Source organism: Ahaetulla prasina, chromosome 1 (genome assembly GCF_028640845.1).
Source record: "Ahaetulla prasina isolate Xishuangbanna chromosome 1, ASM2864084v1, whole genome shotgun sequence".
In the NCBI taxonomy this organism is placed as follows: Eukaryota; Metazoa; Chordata; class Lepidosauria; order Squamata; family Colubridae; genus Ahaetulla; species Ahaetulla prasina.
The window spans coordinates 119,625,496-119,643,035 of record NC_080539.1 but is presented as its reverse complement, the minus strand read 5'-3'; the positions used below and the strand labels follow the sequence as shown (position 1 = coordinate 119,643,035).

Below are 17,540 nucleotides of genomic sequence, written 5' to 3'. Positions count from 1 at the left end.
CTTCAGCTTCAATTGCAACAATACATGAGCATACAATAGATTTAAACTTAATGTTAACCGCTCCAATCTTGATTGCAGAAAATATGACTTCTGTAACAGAGTTGTTAATACTTGGAACACACTACCTGACTCTGTGGTCTCTTCCCAAAATCCCCAAAGCTTTAACCAAAAACTGTCTACTATTGACCTCACCCCATTCCTAAGAGGTCTGTAAGGGGCGTGCATAAGAGCACAAGCGTGCCTACCGTTCCTGTCCTATTGTTTTTTTCATTATATCCAATTAATATAGTTATTACATACTTATGCTTAAATGTATATGCTTATATATTGTATAGTTATTTCATGCTTATGCTTATATATATTGTTGTGACAAAATAAAATAAATAAAATAAATAAAAAATAAATTCCAGCAGAACTCTGGAATTGTGATGTCGCCACCTTTCACAGAAATTAAGTTTTCAAATCTAGTTTGCAATTGTGCAGATCACCAAGGCCAAGTCGTAATTTCTTCATGAAAGGTCTTATTATTGCTTATTTTAAGTGTGTGTGTGGGAGTGGGTGGGATTGGGCTAAATATATCCTGAAAGAATAATAACTAACTCCCTTAATCATATTTTGCTCTGGTGACTTAAATTAGCCAGGAGGGCAAACGTTGAATAAGTAGGTGGTGATCTTTATTTCCAAAACAATATGAAAAGATCTGATAGGGTGGGCATGCTCACTATGCCTGCCCTCTGGAATAGCATCCTCCCCAAGATTTGGATGGCTGCAACTGTGGCCTTCAAGATGTGTTTTTTGTTCATTCATGCATTGTATTGGGAAGCTAAATACATTGGTATAATAACATATATCCTAAACCAATTGTAAAATTGTGCAGGGAGAAAAGCTATGGCCATTTATGTCTTTTATGAGATTAGATAACTGATGTAAATAGTCTCATTTGCAGCAAAATCTTAATGGACGTTATTAAATGGGGATGAAGTCTGAACAAAGATCTCTTTATTGTATGTGAAGTTTGCTTAGCTGAGGTCTGTTAACCGAGAGGTTACAGGATTAGAAAGAAATTTGGTCATAATAAAATACAGGTTTTATTACAGTAGTTCTTGGGTATGCATGCTTGTGTATGTACTTAGTATGGCAACTTTGTCAGTGTTGCTTTTTGAATAAACTATTGAATAAACTAAAAGTTGCTGGGGTCAGCATTCTTTTCCCATGACCAGTAAGATGCATCTAAAAACACCTACATGCCAAATATCCCATGATGGTTATTGCCATTATCTTGTGATTATAAATTTTATATTTAAAAGCATTATTTTTGTATGCCCTCAGTGCATGTCACCCATTTCATTGGGTGATCAAGACAGACCCATCCTTCCTCTCTCCAATCACTACATTCTTGATAATTTTTCATCCTTGTGAAAAATACTATAATGGCCAATCCTACATTACCAAATGCATTCAGCTATGGTAATTATTTCTAATGGTTGTTTTACCTCTTTATCTTTTTGAGTGGGTGCACCTATTTCTTGTTAATTTAGCAATTATGGTGGGTGATTTATTCTTGGCTTCTATGTATCTATCTTTGTATTTTTATAATTGTTTTTATTTTTCAAATTTTGTTCACTGTCCACAGACACTTTGTGAAATGGGCTGCCATACAAATAGAATGAATGAATGAATGAATGAATGAATGAATGATACAAACATACATACATACATACATACATACATACATACATACATACATACATACACTCATTGAATGCAATGCATGAAATGATGTAGCTGTCCTTCATTTCTATCCTACTTTGGCACTTGGAAACAAGTGGAACAATGCACAACATAATGATACAAATTTATATTATATTCATTTATATTAGTCTTGAGGAAAAGAAAAACAACAAGACCGAACCAATAATTTTCACTGAAATCAAGAGGAATAGAAAATAATTATTGGATAGTTAAAGGATGTTTTATTGACTGAATTGAACAGGAAGTAATTAAAGACAACTAGGTAAATTTCATAGAGCTATCTTGCTCATGGGGAAAGGCTATGCTGAAGAAAGATTCATTCTCCCTGCTATTCATCGGTCAGAGCAATGCAAATATACAGGGAATATTTGTGGTTTACAGAAACCTTCTTATGGCATTTTGGCAGAAGACAGGTTGTAGCAAAGTTTTAATAAAACTAAGATGGACAATACAACATCAAAGCTTTCTCATTTGGAATCTTTCTGAGAGAATGTGAGGTACAGTATGTACATTTGATAATAGAGACTTGACAACCTAGAAGAGGTAAATCTTCGTCTCTTCATCTTACAGTCACCTAATTTTATTAGTTTCTGTTATGAATAAGTCCAGTTGTCCTTTGAAAAAGCATCTTTGGGACTGTGTTATTTAGTTATGTATCTTTCTCAAATTAGTAAAGAGGCTATTACATCTTTAAACAGAGCCACAAACATTCATTTGCATAAGCAGCATAAATAAATAAAAGAATTTATTTACAAGGTTATGATATCTCTTTCTTCTCTTGGTATCAGTGAACATGAGAGTTATTTTGTTTTCAGGGTAAAAAGACAATAGCACAATAAAGTGTGGTTTATTTTCATCTTAATGTGCATCCTGAGTAAACATTATATACAAATGCTGCTTGTGCATGTTTTAATATAACCGGATTTTTAGCAAAATCGTTAATACAATGACTTTTAAACTACTATTAATTCTTGAGTCTAATTTGTTGTATAAATTGGGTGTGGTGTTTAAATGATGCTGTGTATTTATTTTGCAGCATTTTATTAAAGCTGTTTTTACTCTTGTTTGGCTAATTGTGCTTCACAAATATTCATTAATGCCAGATATACTGTGCCTGGAGTTTCTGTTTCTACTTTAGTGCTGCCTTTGAGCAAGGTCGATTTCAGGCCAAAAGCATGCTTTCACTATGGTTAGTACAGCTGAGCATGAGTTATTTAGTTTCAGACTACTCATTTGAGGCTTACAAAACCATTTACAGTATAATTTGTCTTATCAGATAGCCATTGTTCAGGGAGCACCTTTTCTGGAAGAGCAGGCTGTTTTAGCAAAATCCCAGGAAGCCTCTAAACAGCTTGGGTAAGAAGCTTGCTCAGCATCTACCCACACTTTTTTTTTGGTGCTCCTTTTTCATATGAATGCTGGCATTGTTTTTATAGGGGTGTCTTTTCTGAACGTTTTTACTGTATATTGTGTCAGCACTGACAGCTGTCTGGCAAAGTACCGTTAGTTTTGAAATACAATATCAAATCATTAACCCTGGGGAGACAGTAAATAATGCTAATCGATTGAATAAGTGAAGAAGCTTATTTTACAAGGTTGGTACATTTGCAGGGGTAATTTTGGAAAGAATTTTTTTTTTACATAAATCAGTCAGCAAAATCAAGAACTCATTGGATGCATAACTACAAAGGCACAATTAAAGCCTCTCCCTGGCCCAGACAATTTTAAAAATGCACACACATTTTAGTGAAAATCCCATGGCAGCATTGTAGTAATATGTCATCACATGATAGCAAGATTTAGCTGGGGGAATAGATGTCATTTAAAAGATACAATCAAGGAAGATATGTTCTTCTTTTTAGAGCTTTGTGAGAGCGTCTTTAAAAAATTCTTAAAATTGTCTGGGACTTGGAAACCTGTGTCACTTATAGAATAGAATAGAATTTTTAGAATAGAATTTTTTATTGGCCAAGTGTGATTGGACACACAAGGAATTTGTCTTGGTGCATATGCTCTCAGTGTACATAAAAGAAAAGATACGTTCATCAAGGTACAACATTTACAACACAATTGATGGTCAGTATATCAATATAAATCATAAGGATTGCCAGCAACAAGTTATAGTCATACAGTCATAAGTGGAAAGAGATTGGTGCTGGGAACTATGAAACGATTAATAGTAGTGCAGATTCAGTAAATAGTCTGACAGTGTTGATGGAATTATTTGTTTAGCAGAGTGATGGCCTTCGGGGAAAAACTGTTCTTGTGTCTAGTTGTTCTGGTGTGCAGTGCTCTATAGCGTCGTTTTGAGGGTAGGAGTTGAAACAGTTTATGTCCAGGATGCGAGGGATCTGCAAATATTTTCACGGCCCTCTTCTTGATCCGTGCAGTATACAGGTCCTCAATGGAAGGCAAGTTGGTAGCAATTATTTTTTCTGCAGTTCTAATTATCCTCTGAAGTCTGTGTTTTTCTTGTTGGGTTGCAGAACCGAACCAGACAGTTATAGAGGTGCAAATGACAGACTCAATAATTCCTCTGTAGAATTGGATCAGCAGCTCCTTGGGCAGTTTGAGCTTACTGAGTTGGCGCAGAAAGAACATTCTTTGTTGTCCTTTTTTAATGATGTTTTTGATGTTAGCTGTCCATTTGAGATCTTGCGATATGATCGAACCCAGAAATTTGAAGGTTTCTACTGTTGATACTGTGTTGTCAAGTATTGTGAGAGGTGGAAGTATGGAAGGGTTTTTCCTAAAGTCTACCACCATTTCTACGGTTTTGAGTGTGTTCAGTTCCAGATTGTTTTGGTTGCACCACAAGGCTAGTCGTTCACATGTAATGTGACAGACAACACATTCCAATTACTATTTCAAACAGCATTCAACAGCCTCAGAGGACTTTCTGGTTAGAAAGTGTAATTCCCTCCCTTCCCCCCCCCCCACAACCCCAGTGAATTGTAACATTTAATACATTGTGACAGCTCTACAATGGAAGACAATAACAAACATCTGGTTAAGGCAGCAGATGTATAGGCTAGTTTTATAAAGGCATGCGATGCCACCATGTGGCAAATGATGGAATCTAGAAAGGATTTTTTATTTATTTATTTTATTTATTTGTCAAACACAACAGTATATATAAGTATAAGCATGGAATAACCATACAAATTGGATACAATCAAAGGGAACATTAGGACAGGAATGGTAGGCACGCTGGTGCTCTTATGCATGCCCCTTACAGACTTCTTAGGAATGGGGTGAGGTCAATAGTAGATAGTCTTTGGTTAAAGCTTTGGGGATTTTGGGAAGAGACCACAGAGTTAGGTAGTGCATTCCACGCATTAACAACTCTGTTACTGAAGTCATATTTTCTACAATCAAGATTGGAGCGGTTCACATTAAGTTTAAATCTATTGTGTGCTAGTGTATTGTTGTGATTGAAGCTGAAGTAGTCGTTGACAGGAAGGATATTGTAGCAGATGATTTTATAAGTTATACTCAGGTCATGCCGAAGGCAGTGGAGTTCTAAATTTTCTAAACCCAGGATTTCAAGTCTGGTGGCATAAGGTATTTTGTTGTGATCAGAGGAGTGGAGAACTCTTCTTGTAAAATATTTCTGGACACGCTCAGTTGTATTAATGTCCAAAATGAGGTGTGGCTTCCAGGCAGGCGAGCTGTATTCAAGAATTGGTCTAGCAAATGTTTTGTATGCTCTGGTTAGTAGTATAATCTTTCTGGAGAAAGTTTCTTTTATTGTATTGTGGTGTGCTCCTTCCTCAAGAAGCCATACGTGCGTGTTCGTGGCTTTTTTTTTACCAAAGCACCTGAAGGCAGGACAAGAAGCAATGGATGGAAAGTAATCAAGGAGAGATGCAAACCTAAAACTAAGGAGAAATTTCCTAATGGGGAGACCAATCAACCAGTGGAACAGTTTGCCTTCAAAAGTTGGGGGTGCTCCATCACTGGAGGCTTTTAAAAAGAGACCATTTGGTGTAGGGTATCCTGCTCGAACAGGGGATTGGAGGTTCCTTCAAACTCTATTATTCTATGTTCTTTATTCATAGCTGGACTCACTGATTTTGAACAATTACTATCCACCTTTTAAGGAGATTTTTTTTTTTTTGAGAGGTGATTAGGCTTCAGCTGCAGAGGATTCTACAGATTATCTAGAGTCGTTTAATCAGATTTCATACCCAAATCACAGTATGAAGAGAGCATTAGTTACTTTTGTTGCTAATGCATTCTGACCATCCTTGTATTGCTAAATCTCTCAGTGGATTTAGATACCATTCATCACAATATCCTCCTAGACTGGCTGCGAGATTTGGCAGTAGAGGGCACTGTTCTGTGGTTCTACTTTTTTACTTTTTGGTTCTACTTTCTACTTGTAGCTAGTTTCAGTCAGCATTAACAGAGGTGGGGGGGAGATCAAATCTACATCCTGTCATCTTTTGGGTGTTGGACATGGCCCAGTGCTTCTTCTGTTTAACCTCTGATTCAAGTTTAATGCTGACGTGAGTGTGCGGCTGCAAATATTTAGGTCCCTGGTTCAGACCTCACCTTAGAAATGGATTACTGCAATGTGCACAAAATGGGCTGCCAATGAAAACCATTCATAAACTACAGCTCATCTAGAATGCAATGGTTTAGGCAGTGATGCCCGCCTCTCATTTTGTCTCTGTGAACTACTCTGGTTACTACAGGTAGTCCTCGACTTACCACAGTTCATTTAGTTTCCATTTGAAGTTACAGCAGCACTGAAAAAAGTGACTATGACTGTGTTTCACACTAATAACTGTTGCAGCTTTCCCTATGGCCATGTGATCAAAATTCAGATGCTTGGCAACTAACTCATATTTATGATGGTTGCAGTGTCCCAGGGTCATGTGATCACCTTTTCGATCTTCTGGCAAGCAAAGTCGATGGAAAAGCCAGATTCACTGAACAACTAGCTTAACAACTGCAGTGATTCACATAACAATTGTTGCAAGAAAAGTCATAAAACAGGGCAAAACTCACTTAGCGGATGTCTCACTTAGCAACAGAAATTATGGGCTCAGTTGGTCGTAAGTCAAGAACTACCAGTGTAGTTTTTAGCCCATGGTTTTAGCCCATGGTGGCATAGGGCAAAAGAATTTTGAAATAGAGCTTGTCCTCCGTAGTTTCTATACATTCAGTGAGGATAGACAGAATGGGTGCACCTTAGATCCCAATAATCAAACAGCGTCATTTAGTGAGATCTGGGTAGTATGCCTTCTTTGTTATGGCTCCTGCATCTGGTATATCTCCTCAGAGATCTAGTCTGGTGACTAGATCTCTGAGGATCTAGATCTCACCTATCCTGGTGACTTCAGAAAGCTACTAAAAATCTGCTTATCTTCCTAGGCCTTTGGTTTTGGTTAGGGTTGAGTTTGGGTTGGCTTTGGTTATTTTCAGATTCAGATTTTTGTCTTTTTGAAATGTTTTTAATTGTAAGCTGCCCAGAATCATTGGGACTAGAGCAGTGTATAAATTGTATATGTCAATCACTCTAGGTTTTTGTAACCCTGATATTGTAACTCTTGGCTTGGAATTATGAAAGTTGTGTAATGTAGTAGATTTGATGACACTAAGCTAAGGAAGGCTGCTGGAAAGGAAAATATAGTATTGAAAGCTTGAATAGGAAATAACTAAACAACTAAGAATGCTGCCTCCAGCATCAGTCAGAGACAGACTCTTCAACTTAATATAATTAGAAAGAAAGTTTTCACTGTCTAATAAGCAAGGGGACTGAGTAGGGGTAGAGGAAGGGAATGTAAGATCAACAAAAAACTAAAGAAAGAATAGAAGTGGAAGAGAAACTGCAGCAGTTAAGGTTAGGGTCAAGGGACCAACAGGTGAACCATTGCTCCTTCTTTCTCCAATTTGGCAATGCCATTTGTGGCCTAGAAATCCTTGCTGACATAGCTGGGATCTTTTTGATGATTTTTGGCATGGTTGGTTGTTTTTGGTCCTAAATTTGCAATATTTTATTGCAAATAACCATTATTGGTTATTAATTGTAAGTATATTTTAAAAATATTTGAATTATATTTTAATAAACAAATAAAAAATAACACAAGGAAAAATATTATCCACCAAAGCCTAGCCTCAAAAATGGCATAAAACACATATTAATTCATTTATTAAAATTTATTCTTATTTCAGTTCATTGTATTATATTGCTGTAATCCAAGTTTAATCTTAGATATTCTACTTAACTTATTTTCTTATAGCAAAAGTGTACCACATAATGAACATTATTTAACCCCTTTCTATTTTTTAAAAAATTTCTACGGCTTAAATAATGAGTGCTTAGTAGAATCAATTCACTAGATGGCAGAGTTTACTAAATGTTTGACAATTTCAGTTTTCCTTGTTATATCCTAAGGATTGTTCTACTAAATTTTTCCAAAGCACATGATGAGGAAAAGAAGGTTTCTCCTTGATATGCCACCTCACATATAACTTTTTGCTACCTTAGTGATATTTCCAGCCAAAATATTCTTACCTGAAGTTTTCTTTCTACTGGTCAATAAGCCATATTTTGCAAAGCTGAGTTGAAAGTAATAGAAATATTTGATTATTAACATGGTAGTAAAACATGCGGAGCATGGCTTCTTGCATTCTTTTCAACTCCTTAATAATGATTCCACTTTGGTTCTCATGATCAGAGTTATTTGGGCTATTTTGGATTAGTAAGCAGCATTTCTATCTGCTGCCCAATTATAAAAGAGGGAGCATTTTCTGGATGTTTTCCCATTTCCATTGGGCCAAACAGAGTAATTTTCAATCTCGAATTTTCTTTTGCTGGCTTCATTCATCTCCCATATCAAATTTGATGTTGTGCTATTCAGACACTCATTGTTCTGTTTCCCTTCCCCCAATACTCCCAGCAAAGAGTCCGTCAGAGGCCTTCCTTTTTTCCTTTTATTTACATAGATACATGTCCTGGCCACGTCTACCCACGGGCCTGCCAAGTTTCTGGAGATAACGAGGAAATTATAGATAAGGCCAGAATTACTCACGAATATATTCTTCCCTCCATTAAAACAGTTAGCTCGCGCCAATTCATTAGCTCGCGCCAACTCATTACTTTGTCCAAGACAAAAAACCAGGAAGTCCCGCCTCCTATTTATAGTCTCTGCAGATGTCACTGCATGACAATTATGACTTGGCTTTGTCCCAACTCTTCCGCTGCTGCGCACGCCGATCAAGCCTTCGTAATCTTGCGTCCCTCCAAAACTGTTCTTGGGGCGTTGCCAAATCAGAAGAAGGCCCGGAGAATCAGGCCTTGCCGGCCCTCCCTTTGAGTGGGTGCCAGGGAGGGAGAGGGCTCAAGAGAAGCAGGGCTTGCCAGGTCTTCTCCCTCATTTTCTGAATCATCCGAGTCCAGGAGTCTGGGTCCAGGAACCTGGGTCACAACACTATCCCTCACCGCAGGGCCCTTCCCCCGGGGCTGACGATCGGGATGCGGTCGGGCTGGGTTCTGCTCATGGAAGGCCTGCACCAGGTCAGGGGCATGAACGTCGGAGGCATCTACCCAGGAGAAATCAGTCCCGTATCCCTTCCACGCGATCAAATATTGGAAACGACCCTTTAGCCAGCGAGAGTCTCTACGCTGTGGACTTCAGATTCCTCCGACCCGCCCTCGGCGACAGTGACGGGTGCTGTTGGGCACCAAGGGGACTCGTGTGGCCTCAGGAACCAGAAGGGACCGTGAAAACGGGTGGATCCGCATGGATCGTGGCAGGGTCAGTCGGTAGGCTACCGGGTTGATGACTGCCTCGACAGGGAACGGGCCGATGAATCGGTGGTCCAACTTCTTTACCGGGCGGTCGGACGGGAGGTGTTTGGTGGAGAGCCACACCGGTCTCCAACTGCCAGCGGGGCGTTGCCCGTCGGGAGCGGTCAGCGGACCGTTTGTAGTCCTCCTTGCCCGATTCAGCTGCTGACGTACCAACTGTTGGACCGCATGCAATTCCGTCAGGAAGGTCTGCGTTCGGGAACAGGAGAGTCCGTGGTGCCAGAGGAAGAGCGCGGATGGTACCCACATTGGCAAAGAACGGGTCATCTGAGTAGAGGTGTGCTGAGAGTTGTTAAAAGCAAACTCCGCCAGAGACAGGTAGTCGGCCCAGTTGTCCTGTTGCTGGTTGATGAAGCAACGGAGATACTGTTCCAGTATACCGATGACCTTCTCTGTACCCCGTCGGTCTCCGGATGGTGCGATGACGACAGACATACCTGCACCTCCAACGCGCCATCAGGCTCTTCCAGAAGCGGGCTGTGAACTGAACTCCGCGGTCCGAAACCACCCTGTCCGGTAGACCATGGAGGCGGAAGATGTGCTGCAGAAAGAGACGGGCTGTTTTTGCGGCTGTGGGCAGTCCGCGGCATGGGATGAAGTGTGCCATCTTGGTGAGCATGTCCACCACCACCAGCACCGTGGTGAACCCAGAGGACGGCGGCAGGTCTGTCAGGAAATCCATAGAGATCGCCTACCAGGGTCTGTTGGGTGTCGGCAAGGGCTGGAGGAGCCCGGAGGGCCCCGTGGCGGTCTTGGCTTGCCGGCATGGTACGCAGGATGTCACGTAGGCATGTATATCATGCCGCACTCGGGGCCACCAAAAGGTCCGTGTCACCAGGTGGAGGGTCTTGAAGAACCCAAAATGTCCTGCTGCAGGGTTGTCGTGGCACTGGGTCATGACGAGGGCTCGGAGTGGTCCTGTGGGCACATATAATCGCCTCAAACTTGAGTAAGTCCTCCTCCAAGGTCCAAGGAGACGTGGGGCCCACCTCCGCCTCCTTTGCTGCGACCAGGCGTCCTGGCGCTGCGCCTCGCACCTGGGCCCGCAAGTCCACTGGCTCCGTGCTGCGGCCAAGGCTTCTGCCGCAGCACTGTCCGTGGAGGAAGGGGGTCCTTGGCGCAGAGGTACTCTGGCTTGCGGGACAGGGCATCCGCCTCCGGTTGTGACCGCTGGGAATGTAGGTCACGCGAAGTTGAACCGGCAAAACAACGACCACCGGATCTGCCGCTGGTTTAACTTCCGAGCTGTGGTGAGGTGCTCGAGATTCCGATGGTCCGCTCGACCTCCACCTGATGTCGGGCCCTCCAGATGGTGTCGCCAAGCCTCGAATGCAGCCTTGATAGCCAGCAACTCTTTTCCCAGATAGTGTAGTTGCGCCGGAAGGATTGAGTTTCCGGAGTAGTAAGCGCAGGGAAAAGTGTGCCACCATTCGCCGGAGCCTGTAGCAGCACCGCTCCCAGAGCCACATTGGACGCGTCCGTTTCCACCACAAAAGGCCGGAGCGGGTCGGGATGCCTCAGGACGGGTTCCGTGACGAAGGCTTTCTTGAGGGCTGTGAATGCTTCTTGCTGCGGGGACCCCACCGAATGCAACCTTCTTCCTGAGGAGCTGGGTAAGTGGAGCTGTCAGTGTGGCGAAGCCCGGATGAAGGTCCGTAGTAGTTGGCGCCCAGCAGGCGCTGAACATCCTTCACCCGACGAGGGCTTCCCAGCTACACAAAGCTTCTACTTTACATGGGTCCATGGCTATGCCCTCGGGCGAGATGATATGCCCGAGGAATTCTATGGAAGTCCGGAAGAAGACGATTTCTCCAGTCGATTGAGTTGTTGCTCCCGCAAGCGTTGCAGAACCAGACCGACGTGTCGAAGGTGGCTTTCCTGGACCGAGTAAATCAGGATGTCGTCAGGTAGATAACCACGAACCGATCCAACATGTCTCGGAACACGCCGCTCATGAAGTGCTGAAAACGGCGGGAGCATTGGTCAACCCAAATGGCATGACAGTGTATTCGTAGTGTCCGTATCGGTGCCGAATGCCGTCTTCCATTCGCCTCCTTCTCGTATCCGCACCAGGTTGTAGGCCCCGGAGATCGAGCTTGGTGAAGATCGTGGCCTCCCGCAACCTTTCCAGTAGCTCCGGGATGAGCGGCAGGGGTAGCGATTCCGCACCGTAATGGCGTTTAGCCGGCGGTAATCACAGCATAGGCGCAAGTCCCTGTCTTCTTCTTCACAAAGAGGACCGGGGCCGAGAGAGGGACTTTGAAGGCGGATGAACCCTCGGGCCAGGTTTTTGTCCAGGAAGTCCCTGAGGCGGCCAACTCGGGCTCCGACATGGAATACAGGCGCCCCACAGGCAGTGGTGCGTTGGGCAGAAGGTCCGGGGCAATCGTGGGGCCGATCGGGGTAGTCGGTCCGCCTCCTTCTCGCTGAACACGCCGGCGAAGTCCGCCAGCTCAGGAGGCAAGGTGATGGCAGCGGTGGGGACGTTCTGGCCGGCACAGGTGTGGCGGATGTGATCGACGCACTGCAGACTCGGGAAAGAGATGGCGTTCCGCGACCAGGCCACCTGAGGATCGTGGGTCCGAAGCCAGGCCAACCCAAGGACCAAGGGAAAATGAAGGTCCGCCGTGACATAAAACTGGATCGCCTCCTCATGGTCCCCAATAGCCAGGCGCAAAGGCTGGGTGGCGAATTTAATGGGGCCGGACACCAGTTCTCGTCCATCAATTGTCCCTACCCGCATCGGAGGGTCCACCGGAACCACGGGGACCGCAAACTGGGTCACAAAGGCCTGGTCCATAAAGTTTGTTGTGGCCCCTGAGTCCACCAGCGCATGCGCCTGGAGCCCGTCCGACTGGTTCCCCAACCATATCCGTGTGTCCAGAATCAGATGCCGAGGGGGCCCAGAGTCTACTTCCATAGCGTCCAGTGGGGCTTAGTACGTGCCCGACCTAGGGTTTCCCGAGGTCGGGCCTGCCCGCTTCCGATTGGTCACGCTGTGATTCGGGACCGGCGTGCGTGCCCCACTTCGCTTTCTGGGGCAAGAAGCGGCGAAGTGGCGGGCTCCCCACAGTACAGGCACAATCCCCTTGGCGCCCGGTTCCGCCTCCTGGGCTGTTAGGCGAGGTCTGGCCGCTCCCAACTCCATGGGCTCTTCCGCAGCGGTTACAAAACGTGGGGCGACCCTGGGTGCTGGTGGTGCAGGAAGTGGGGTGCAGATGTCGACGGAGGGTCCCGGGGTGCGACGGGACGGTCGCCGTTGCAGACGGGCATCGAGGCGGAGACAAAGGGCACCAAGTTGTCGAGGGTCCGCGGCGCCCACGCGGGCCAGCTCGCCTTGCAATTCCTCTGAGAGTCCCTCCTGGAACGCGTCCCACCAGCGCTGCATCATTCCAGTCAGAGTCCTGGCACAAAAGACGAAATTCGCGATGTACTCCTGCAGGGGCGTTTCCCTTGACGGAGTTCCTTAAGGCGCCTGGTTGCCGTCAGCATTCGAACGGGTCCTCATACATGGTGCGAGGTGCTGCCAAAACGCTGTTGGTCCGCCAGCAGGGGCTGTCCTGGAGCAAGAGGGCGTGGCCCATCGAGCAGCCGAGCCGGAAAGAAGGTTAATCACGAAGGCCACCTTAGCCCGGTCGCCTGGGAAATCCTCTGGCCTCATAGCCATGTAGAGCTGGCACTGTCCCAAGAAGGTCGGGAACATCTCAGGCTGCCCAGAAAACTTATCCGCACGGTTATCGGGCACTGCGGCGAGGAGGAGGAGGAGGATGGGGGTGGGCTGCAGGCACATTCCTGGCAGCAAGTTGGCCTGCCAAGTGAGCCACTTGCTGCTGGAGCTGTTGATTAGCCGCGTGTAGCTGCTCTAACTGCTGCTGTACCTGCTGCTGATCCATCTTTGGTGGAAGATGTTTTAGTCAGGTCTTGGACAAAATGTTCTGTTTCCCTTCCCCCAATACTCCCAGCAAAGAGTCCGTCAGAGGCCTTCCTTTTTTCCTTTTATTTACATAGATACATGTCCTGGCCACGTCTACCCACGGGCCTGCCAAGTTTCTGGAGATAACGAGGAAATTATAGATAAGGCCAGAATTACTCACGAATATATTCTTCCCTCCATGAAACAGTTAGCTCGCGCCAAATTCATTGCTTTGTCCAAGACAAAAAACCAGGAAGTCCCGCCTCCTATTTATAGTCTCTGCAGATGTCACTGCATGACAATTATGACTTGGCTTTGTCCCAACTCTTCCGCTGCTGCGCACGCCGATCAAGCCTTCGTAATCTTGCGTCCCTCCAAAACTGTTCTTGGGGCGTTGCCAAATCAGAAGAAGGCCCGGGAGAATCAGGCCTTGCCGGCCCCTCCCTTTGAGTGGGTGCCAGGGAGGGAGAGGGCTCAAGAGAAGCAGGGCTTGCCAGGTCTTCTCCCTCATTTTCTGAATCATCCGAGTCCAGGAGTCTGGGTCCAGGAACCTGGGTCACAACACTCATTGTGCTGTCTGAATAGACAGACAGACAGAATTCTTTTGTAACATTCCATTAAGTTAAACAGAAAACAAAATATCAAGAATGATCAGGCATGGGCATGTAATATTTGACAAGATTGGAGTTAGAACTAACTATAGGTTGTGTTTTAAAATATGAAAGAACAAAATAAAAACTGAAATGTTGCATTAATTTAAAATAATCAACTAAAAAAAAGCAACTTTTATCATAAAGACAGTAAAATCAGAACTACAGCAGTCATCATATAAAATTCAATTAAGTCCTGTAAGAAGAAATTCAGAAGCATGTAATTGCTCAGCCCCAGAATTAGTCTGCATTTTTGTTTGATATGTATGTAAGTTTATTTGAGGCCACCCAAATCCAGTAGTGTATGATTGGAGTGACCCTCGAAATCAAAATAGTTCCAGAAAACAGAGAAATAGCTGGATAGAAAGAGGCAGAAAGAGGCAGTGTCACGACTTCTACATTCCAGTGCTGTTTCATCAAAAGTGGAAGATCTTCAGAAATAAGCTGACTGATCACAAAAGATATCTTAGATAGAACTGCTGAAGCACTAGCAGCTCTAAAAACAATTTTACATAACGTGGAAGCTTAAGACTCTTAATATTAGGAGAAGAAAATCTGGACAGATTCAGGAGCAGCCTGGGGAATCATTGGTTAGGATTTCATTGGAACCTATGAATAGTGATGGAAAGTGAACAGTGAATTCTGCCCTCTGCCCTCAAGCTATGATGGAAAACTCAATTGAATAAAAAGTAGCTTGGGGCTCTATATCTTCTAATGTCATCTGTCTCTGAGAAACAAGATGAAAAGTAGTTTGCAACCAACTAAACATCATGACTCTTTTAATGCCAAGAGAACAAATATATTTTATGAAACAGTTGCAAGCATCTAATAGAGTTTAATTTGAGTATATGCTGTTTCATTCTATATATCAGTGATGGCTAGCCTTTTTGCAATTATGGTTGGGGGTGAAGACACCCATAATTTTATGTCTGCACATGTAACCCGCTCTCCCACTCCTGGCATACTGGACCGCTATCACCATCAAGGGAGACGGAACCAATGCGCTGGTTCCGGCCCCAGGCGCCTGATGGACCCAGAGAGGTTCCTGACGGAGCTTGGGCTGTTTCGAGAACCTGGCCCGCGCACACTGAAGAACTAGTCGCTGCCTGGGAACAAAGCTGGAGCTTTGGACCATGTCGTGCCTTTGCGGCCTCTGACCCGCGAGGTCTCAACCAGCTCCTTGGTTCTCCGAGGAGCTGAGGAGATGGCGCGGAGAAGACGCCTAGAGAGTGGCTGGAGATCCAGCCGTTCTGAGGCTGACGGACACTAGTTAGGTCCTATAGTAAGACCTACCTAGTGGCATTGAGAGCGGAAGCGTTCTTCGTTCCTCCTCATTGCGCCGGCAGATAACCGCCCGGCCGCCCTGTTTGGGTTACCCGCTCTCTCCTTCAACAGGAGGGGCAGGACCAATACAAGGGCGTGCGAGGAGTTTAATGGTTATCTATACGATAAAATCGTTCAGCTTCGGGATGGATTGGATCAAAATTGGGTAGATCCAGGCGAGAGTTTCGAGACTCGTCTTGTTGAGACCGTTTGGGATAGTTTTGACCCTGTGACTCCCGAGGACATGGACAGGTTACTGGGAAGGTTGAATGCCACCACATGTTTACTGGACCCGTGCCCCTCCTGGTTGGTGCTGGCCACGCAGGAGGTAACACGAGGCTGGCTCCGGGGGATTAAAAATGCTTCTTTGCGGGAGGGGGGTCTTTCCCGCTGCCTTGAAAGAGGCGGTGGTGAGACCTCTCCTCAAGAAGCCTTCCCTGGACCCAGCTGTTTTAGGAAATTACCATCCAGTCTCCAACCTTCGTTTTACGGCGAAGGTTGTAGAGAGTGCGGTGGCACGTCAATTATCCCAGTACCTGGATGAAACCGTCTATCTAGACCCGTTCCAGTCCGGCTTCCGGCCTGGATACAGTACAGAGACGGCTTTGGTCACGTTGGTGGATGATCTCTGTAGGGCCAGGGATAAGGGTTACTCCTCTGCCCTGGTCCTATTAGATCTCTCAGCGGCTTTCGATACCATCGACCATGGTATCTTGCTGCGCCGGTTGGAGGGTTTGGGAGTGGGAGGCACCGTTTATCGGTGGTTCTCCTCCTACCTCTCTGACGGACACAGGCAGTGTTGACAGGGGGCAGAGATCGACCCGAGGCGCCTCATGTGTGGGGTGCCGCAGGGATCGATTCTCTCGCCTCCTGTTCAACATCTATATGAAGCCGCGAGATCATCAGTGGTTTTGGGGTGAGATACCAACTGTACGCTGATGATACGCAGCTGTACTTTTCCACCCCAGGCCACCCCAATGAAGCTGTCGAAGTACTGTCCCGGTGTCTGGAAGCCGTACGGGTCTGGATGGGGAGGAACAGGCTCAAGCTTAATCCCTCCAAGGCGAGTGGCTGTGGATGCGGCACCCGGTACAGTCAGCTGCAGCTGCGGCTGACTGTTGAGGCGAGTCATTGGCCCCGATGGAAAATGTAACTTGGGCGTCCTCCTGGATGGTCTTTCGAAGACCATTTGACGACCGTCTCCAGGAGAGCTTTTTATCAGGTTCACCTGATTCGCCAGTTGCGCCCCTTCCTGGACCGGGATGCCCTATGCACGGTCACTCATGCTCTCGTGACCTCTCGCTTGGACTATTGCAATGCTCTCTACATGGGGCTCCCCTTGAAGAGCACCCGGAGACTCCAGTTAGTCCAGAATGCAGCTGCGCTGGTGATAGAGGAGGCGGTTGGAGCTCCCATGTAACACCCATCCTGCAGACTGCACTGGCTGCCTGTTGTCTTCCGGTGCGCTTCAAGGTATTGGTGACTACCTTCAAAGCGCCCATGGCTTAGGACCAGGATATTTACGGACCGCCTACTGCCATCTTCTATCTCCCAGCGATGCGTTCTCACAGAGGGACTCCTTAGGGTGCCGTCAGCCAAACAATGTCGACAGGCGGCCCCCAGGGGGAGGGCCTTCTCTGTGGGGGCTCCTACCCTGTGGAACGAACTTCCCTCTGGACTTTGTCAACTATCCGACCTTCGGACCTTTCGCCGCGAACTTAAAACCTATTTATTCCGTTTAGCTGGACTGGCTTGATTTTAACATTTTTAATTTGCTTTTATGGGTTTTAAATTTTTGTAATTTTATAGGGTGTTATTGTATTTTAAATTTTTGGCCAATTGAATAAGTTTTTTAAGGGGTTGTTCTTAATATTATATGTACTGTTCTTTTTGTATTTTATTCTGGCTGTGCACCGCCCTGAGTCCTTCGGGAGAAGGGCGGTATACAAATTAAAATATTATTATTATTATTATTATACGATGGGCTAGTAGGCCCGTTTTTCTCTCTCACCTGGCTCCAGAGCCTTTCTAGGAGTCGGGGATGAAAATGGCCTTCCCCTCCGCCCCCAGGTCCTCTGGA

At 45.4% G+C, this 17,540-nt stretch overlaps 1 protein-coding gene across 1 annotated transcript in view; it reads left to right on the top strand.

Moving 5' to 3' along the window:
• The window catches only part of CRYBG1 (crystallin beta-gamma domain containing 1), a 154,156-nt gene that overhangs the window by 34,294 nt on the left and 102,322 nt on the right, over nt 1–17,540 (top strand). The gene's annotated exons all lie outside the window — the stretch shown is intronic.